We start from the raw sequence: 8551 nt of genomic DNA on the forward strand, positions 1-8551 counted from the left end.
TTTAACAGATGTTATTGGTCCATATTTAACAGGTGTTATTGGTCCATATTTAACAGATGTTATTGGTCCATATTTAACAGATGTTATTGGTCCATATTTAACAGATGTTATTGGTCCATATTTAACAGGTGTCATTGGTCCATATTTAACAGATGTTATTGGTCCATATTTAACAGGTGTTATTGGTCCATATTTAACAGATGTTATTGGTCCATATTTAACAGATGTTATTGGTCCATATTTAACAGGTGTTATTGGTCCATATTTAACAGGTGTTATTGGTCCATATTTAACAGGTGTTATTGGTCCATATTTAACAGGTGTTATTGGTCCATATTTAACAGATGTTATTGGTCCATATTTAACAGGTGTTATTGGTCCATATTTAACAGGTGTTATTGGTCCATATTTAACAGGTGTTATTGGTCCATATTTAACAGATGTCATTGGTCCATATTTAACAGATGTTATTGGTCCATATTTAACAGGTGTTATTGGTCCATATTTAACAGATGTTATTGGTCCATATTTAACAGATGTTATTGGTCCATATTTAACAGATGTTATTGGTCCATATTTAACAGATGTTATTGGTCCATATTTAACAGATGTTATTGGTCCATATTTAACAGATGTCATTGGTCCATATTTAACAGGTGTTATTGGTCCATATTTAACAGATGTTATTGGTCACATATTTAACAGGTGTTATTGGTCCATATTTAACAGATGTTATTGGTCCATATTTAACAGATGTTATTGGTCCATATTTAACAGATGTTATTGGTCCATATTTAACAGATGTTATTGGTCCATATTTAACAGATGTTATTGGTCCATATTTAACAGGTGTTATTGGTCCATATTTAACAGGTGTTATTGGTCCATATTTAACAGGTGTTATTGGTCCATATTTAACAGGTGTTATTGGTCCATATTTAACAGATGTCATTGGTCCATATTTATCAGATGTTATTGGTCCATATTTAACAGATGTTATTGGTCCATATTTAACAGGTGTTATTGGTCCATATTTAACAGGTGTTATTGGTCCATATTTAACAGATGTTATTGGTCCATATTTAACAGGTGTTATTGGTCCATATTTAACAGATGTTATTGGTCCATATTTAACAGGTGTTATTGGTCCATATTTAACAGATGTTATTGGTCCATATTTAACAGGTGTTATTGGTCCATATTTAACAGATGTCATTGGTCCATATTTAACAGGTGTTATTGGTCCATATTTAACAGGTGTTATTGGTCCATATTTAACAGGTGTTATTGGCCCATATTTAACAGATGTTATTGGTCCATATTTAACAGGTGTTATTGGTCCATATTTAACAGATGTTATTGGTCCATATTTAACAGGTGTTATTGGTCCATATTTAACAGATGTTATTGGTCCATATTTAACAGGTGTTATTGGTCACATATTTAACAGATGTTATTGGTCCATATTTAACAGATGTTATTGGTCCATATTTAACAGATGTTATTGGTCCATATTTAACAGATGTTATTGGTCCATATTTAACAGATGTTATTGGTCCATATTTAACAGGTGTTATTGGTCCATATTTAACAGATGTTATTGGTCCATATTTAACAGATGTTATTGGTCCATATTTAACAGATGTTATTGGTCCATATTTAACAGATGTTATTGGTCCATATTTAACAGATGTTATTGGTCCATATTTAACAGATGTTATTGGTCCATATTTAACAGGTGTTATTGGTCCATATTTAACAGATGTTATTGGTCCATATTTAACAGATGTTATTGGTCCATATTTAACAGGTGTTATTGGTCCATATTTAACAGATGTTATTGGTCCATATTTAACAGATGTTATTGGTCCATATTTAACAGATGTTATTGGTCCATATTTAACAGATGTTATTGGTCCATATTTAACAGATGTTATTGGTCCATATTTAACAGATGTTATTGGTCCATATTTAACAGATGTTATTGGTCCATATTTAACAGGTGTTATTGGTCCATATTTAACAGATGTTATTGGTCCATATTTAACAGATGTTATTGGTCCATATTTAACAGATGTTATTGGTCCATATTTAACAGATGTTATTGGTCCATATTTAACAGATGTTATTGGTCCATATTTAACAGATGTTATTGGTCCATATTTAACAGATGTTATTGGTCCATATTTAACAGATGTTATTGGTCCATATTTAACAGATGTTATTGGTCCATATTTAACAGGTGTTATTGGTCCATATTTAACAGATGTTATTGGTCCATATTTAACAGATGTTATTGGTCCATATTTAACAGGTGTTATTGGTCCATATTTAACAGATGTTATTGGTCCATATTTAACAGATGTTATTGGTCCATATTTAACAGGTGTTATTGGTCCATATTTAACAGATGTTATTGGTCCATATTTAACAGATGTTATTGGTCCATATTTAACAGGTGTTATTGGTCCATATTTAACAGGTGTTATTGGTCCATATTTAACAGATGTTATTGGTCCATATTTAACAGATGTTATTGGTCCATATTTAACAGGTGTTATTGGTCCATATTTAACAGATGTTATTGGTCCATATTTAACAGATGTTATTGGTCCATATTTAACAGGTGTTATTGGTCCATATTTAACAGATGTTATTGGTCCATATTTAACAGATGTTATTGGTCCATATTTAACAGGTGTTATTGGTCCATATTTAACAGGTGTTATTGGTCCATATTTAACAGATGTTATTGGTCCATATTTAACAGATGTTTTGGTCCATATTTAACAGATGTTATTGGTCCATATTTAACAGATGTTATTGGTCCATATTTAACAGGTGTTATTGGTCCATATTTAACAGGTGTTATTGGTCCATATTTAACAGGTGTTATTGGTCCATATTTAACAGGTGTTATTGGTCCATATTTAACAGATGTCATTGGTCCATATTTAACAGATGTTATTGGTCCATATTTAACAGATGTTATTGGTCCATATTTAACAGATGTTATTGGTCCATATTTAACAGATGTTATTGGTCCATATTTAACAGGTGTTATTGGTCCATATTTAACAGATGTTATTGGTCCATATTTAACAGATGTTATTGGTCCATATTTAACAGATGTTATTGGTCCATATTTAACAGGTGTTATTGGTCCATATTTAACAGATGTCATTGGTCCATATTTAACAGATGTCATTGGTCCATATTTAACAGATGTTATTGGTCCATATTTAACAGATGTTATTGGTCCATATTTAACAGATGTTATTGGTCCATATTTAACAGATGTTATTGGTCCATATTTATCAGATGTTATTGGTCCATATTTAACAGGTGTTATTGGTCCATATTTAACAGATGTTATTGGTCCATATTTATCAGATGTTATTGGTCCATATTTAACAGGTGTTATTGGTCCATATTTAACAGATGTTATTGGTCCATATTTAACAGATGTTATTGGTCCATATTTAACAGATGTTATTGGTCCATATTTAACAGGTGTTATTGGTCCATATTTAACAGGTGTTATTGGTCCATATTTAACAGGTGTTATTGGTCCATATTTAACAGATGTCATTGGTCCATATTTAACAGATGTTATTGGTCCATATTTAACAGATGTTATTGGTCCATATTTAACAGATGTTATTGGTCCATACACATATTTAACAGATGTTATTGGTCCATATTTATCAGATGTTATTGGTCCATATTTAACAGATGTTATTGGTCCATATTTAACAGATGTTATTGGTCCACATTTAACAGATGTTATTGGTCCCAGATGTTATTGGTCCATATTTAACAGATGTTATTGGTCCATATTTAACAGGTGTTATTGGTCCATATTTAACAGGTGTTATTGGTCCATATTTAACAGATGTTATTGGTCCATATTTAACAGGTGTTATTGGTCCATATTTAACAGATGTTATTGGTCCATATTTAACAGATGTTATTGGTCCATATTTAACAGGTGTTATTGGTCCATATTTAACAGGTGTTATTGGTCCATATTTAACAGATGTTATTGGTCCATATTTAACAGATGTTATTGGTCCATATTTAACAGATGTTATTGGTCCATATTTAACAGATGTTATTGGTCCATATTTAACAGATGTTATTGGTCCATATTTAACAGGTGTTATTGGTCCATATTTAACAGGTGTTATTGGTCCATATTTAACAGATGTTATTGGTCCATATTTAACAGATGTTATTGGTCCATATTTAACAGATGTTATTGGTCCATATTTAACAGATGTTATTGGTCCATATTTAACAGATGTTATTGGTCCATATTTATCAGATGTTATTGGTCCATATTTAACAGGTGTTATTGGTCCATATTTAACAGGTGTTATTGGTCCATATTTAACAGATGTTATTGGTCCATATTTAACAGATGTTATTGGTCCATATTTAACAGGTGTTATTGGTCCATATTTAACAGGTGTTATTGGTCCATATTTATCAGATGTTATTGGTCCATATTTAACAGATGTTATTGGTCCATATTTAACAGATGTTATTGGTCCATATTTAACAGGTGTTATTGGTCCATATTTAACAGGTGTTATTGGTCCATATTTAACAGATGTTATTGGTCCATATTTAACAGATGTTATTGGTCCATATTTAACAGATGTTATTGGTCCATATTTAACAGATGTTATTGGTCCATATTTAACAGATGTTATTGGTCCATATTTAACAGGTGTTATTGGTCCATATTTAACAGGTGTTATTGGTCCATATTTAACAGATGTCATTGGTCCATATTTAACAGATGTTATTGGTCCATATTTAACAGATGTTATTGGTCCATATTTAACAGATGTTATTGGTCCATATTTATCAGATGTTATTGGTCCATATTTATCAGATGTTATTGGTCCATATTTAACAGGTGTTATTGGTCCATATTTAACAGGTGTTATTGGTCCATATTTAACAGATGTTATTGGTCCATATTTAACAGATGTTATTGGTCACATATTTAACAGGTGTTATTGGTCCATATTTAACAGATGTTATTGGTCCATATTTAACAGATGTTATTGGTCCATATTTAACAGATGTTATTGGTCCATATTTAACAGATGTTATTGGTCCATATTTAACAGATGTTATTGGTCCATATTTATCAGATGTTATTGGTCCATATTTAACAGGTGTTATTGGTCCATATTTAACAGGTGTTATTGGTCCATATTTAACAGGTGTTATTGGTCCATATTTAACAGATGTTATTGGTCCATATTTAACAGGTGTTATTGGTCCATATTTAACAGATGTTATTGGTCCATATTTAACAGATGTTATTGGTCCATATTTAACAGATGTTATTGGTCCATATTTAACAGATGTTATTGGTCCATATTTAACAGATGTTATTGGTCCATATTAACAGGTGTTATTGGTCCATATTTAACAGATGTTATTGGTCCATATTTAACAGGTGTTATTGGTCCATATTTAACAGGTGTTATTGGTCCATATTTAACAGGTGTTATTGGTCCATATTTAACAGATGTTATTGGTCCATATTTAACAGGTGTTATTGGTCCATATTTAACAGATGTTATTGGTCCATATTTAACAGGTGTTATTGGTCCATATTTAACAGATGTTATTGGTCCATATTTAACAGATGTTATTGGTCCATATTTAACAGATGTTATTGGTCCATATTTAACAGGTGTTATTGGTCCATATTTAACAGATGTTATTGGTCCATATTTAACAGATGTTATTGGTCCATATTTAACAGGTGTTATTGGTCCATATTTAACAGATGTTATTGGTCCATATTTAACAGATGTTATTGGTCCATATTTAACAGGTGTTATTGGTCCATATTTAACAGATGTTATTGGTCCATATTTAACAGATGTTATTGGTCCATATTTAACAGGTGTTATTGGTCCATATTTAACAGATGTTATTGGTCCATATTTAACAGATGTTATTGGTCCATATTTAACAGGTGTTATTGGTCCATATTTAACAGGTGTTATTGGTCCATATTTAACAGATGTTATTGGTCCATATTTAACAGGTGTTATTGGTCCATATTTAACAGATGTTATTGGTCCATATTTAACAGATGTTATTGGTCCATATTTAACAGATGTTATTGGTCCATATTTAACAGATGTTATTGGTCCATATTTAACAGATGTTATTGGTCCATATTTAACAGGTGTTATTGGTCCATATTTAACAGATGTTATTGGTCCATATTTAACAGGTGTTATTGGTCCATATTTAACAGGTGTTATTGGTCCATATTTAACAGGTGTTATTGTTATTTAACAGGTGTTATTGGTCCATATTTAACAGATGTTATTGGTCCATATTTAACAGGTGTTATTGGTCCATATTTAACAGGTGTTATTGGTCCATATTTAACAGGTGTTATTGGTCCATATTTAACAGGTGTTATTGGTCCATATTTAACAGATGTTATTGGTCCATATTTAACAGATGTTATTGGTCCATATTTAACAGATGTTATTGGTCCATATTTAACAGATGTTATTGGTCCATATTTAACAGGTGTTATTGGTCCATATTTAACAGATGTTATTGGTCCATATTTAACAGATGTTATTGGTCCATATTTAACAGATGTTATTGGTCCATATTTAACAGGTGTTATTGGTCCATATTTAACAGATGTTATTGGTCCATATTTAACAGGTGTTATTGGTCCATATTTAACAGGTGTTATTGGTCCATATTTAACAGGTGTTATTGGTCCATATTTAACAGGTGTTATTGGTCCATATTTAACAGATGTTATTGGTCCATATTTAACAGGTGTTATTGGTCCATATTTAACAGATGTTATTGGTCCATATTTAACAGATGTTATTGGTCCATATTTAACAGATGTTATTGGTCCATATTTAACAGATGTTATTGGTCCATATTTAACAGGTGTTATTGGTCCATATTTAACAGGTGTTATTGGTCCATATTTAACAGATGTTATTGGTCCATATTTAACAGATGTTATTGGTCCATATTTAACAGATGTTATTGGTCCATATTTAACAGATGTTATTGGTCCATATTTAACAGATGTTATTGGTCCATATTTAACAGATGTCATTGGTCCATATTTAACAGATGTTATTGGTCCATATTTAACAGATGTTATTGGTCCATATTTAACAGGTGTTATTGGTCCATATTTAACAGGTGTTATTGGTCCATATTTAACAGGTGTTATTGGTCCATATTTAACAGATGTTATTGGTCCATATTTAACAGATGTTATTGGTCCATATTTAACAGGTGTTATTGGTCCATATTTAACAGATGTTATTGGTCCATATTTAACAGATGTTATTGGTCCATATTTAACAGATGTTATTGGTCCATATTTAACAGGTGTTATTGGTCCATATTTAACAGGTGTTATTGGTCCATATTTAACAGATGTTATTGGTCCATATTTAACAGATGTTATTGGTCCATATTTAACAGATGTTATTGGTCCATATTTAACAGATGTTATTGGTCCATATTTAACAGATGTTATTGGTCCATATTTAACAGATGTTATTGGTCCATATTTAACAGATGTTATTGGTCCATATTTAACAGATGTTATTGGTCCATATTTAACAGATGTTATTGGTCCATATTTAACAGATGTTATTGGTCCATATTTAACAGATGTTATTGGTCCATATTTAACAGATGTTATTGGTCCATATTTAACAGGTGTTATTGGTCCATATTTAACAGGTGTTATTGGTCCATATTTAACAGGTGTTATTGGTCCATATTTAACAGGTGTTATTGGTCCATATTTAACAGGTGTTATTGGTCCATATTTAACAGGTGTTATTGGTCCATATTTAACAGATGTTATTGGTCCATATTTAACAGGTGTTATTGGTCCATATTTAACAGGTGTTATTGGTCCATATTTAACAGATGTTATTGGTCCATATTTAACAGATGTTATTGGTCCATATTTAACAGATGTTATTGGTCCATATTTAACAGATGTTATTGGTCCATATTTAACAGGTGTTATTGGTCCATATTTAACAGATGTTATTGGTCCATATTTAACAGATGTTATTGGTCCATATTTAACAGATGTTATTGGTCCATATTTAACAGATGTTATTGGTCCATATTTAACAGATGTTATTGGTCCATATTTAACAGGTGTTATTGGTCCATATTTAACAGGTGTTATTGGTCCATATTTAACAGGTGTTATTGGTCCATATTTAACAGATGTTATTGGTCCATATTTAACAGATGTTATTGGTCCATATTTAACAGATGTTATTGGTCCATATTTAACAGATGTTATTGGTCCATATTTAACAGATGTTATTGGTCCATATTTAACAGATGTTATTGGTCCATATTTAACAGATGTTATTGGTCCATATTTAACAGATGTTATTGGTCCATATTTAACAGGTGTTATTGGTCCATATTTAACAGGTGTTATTGGTCCATATTTAACAGATGTTATTGGTCCATATTTAACAGGTGT

The sequence above is a fragment of the Oncorhynchus keta genome, chromosome 28, assembly GCF_023373465.1.
Source record: "Oncorhynchus keta strain PuntledgeMale-10-30-2019 chromosome 28, Oket_V2, whole genome shotgun sequence".
In the NCBI taxonomy this organism is placed as follows: Eukaryota; Metazoa; Chordata; class Actinopteri; order Salmoniformes; family Salmonidae; genus Oncorhynchus; species Oncorhynchus keta.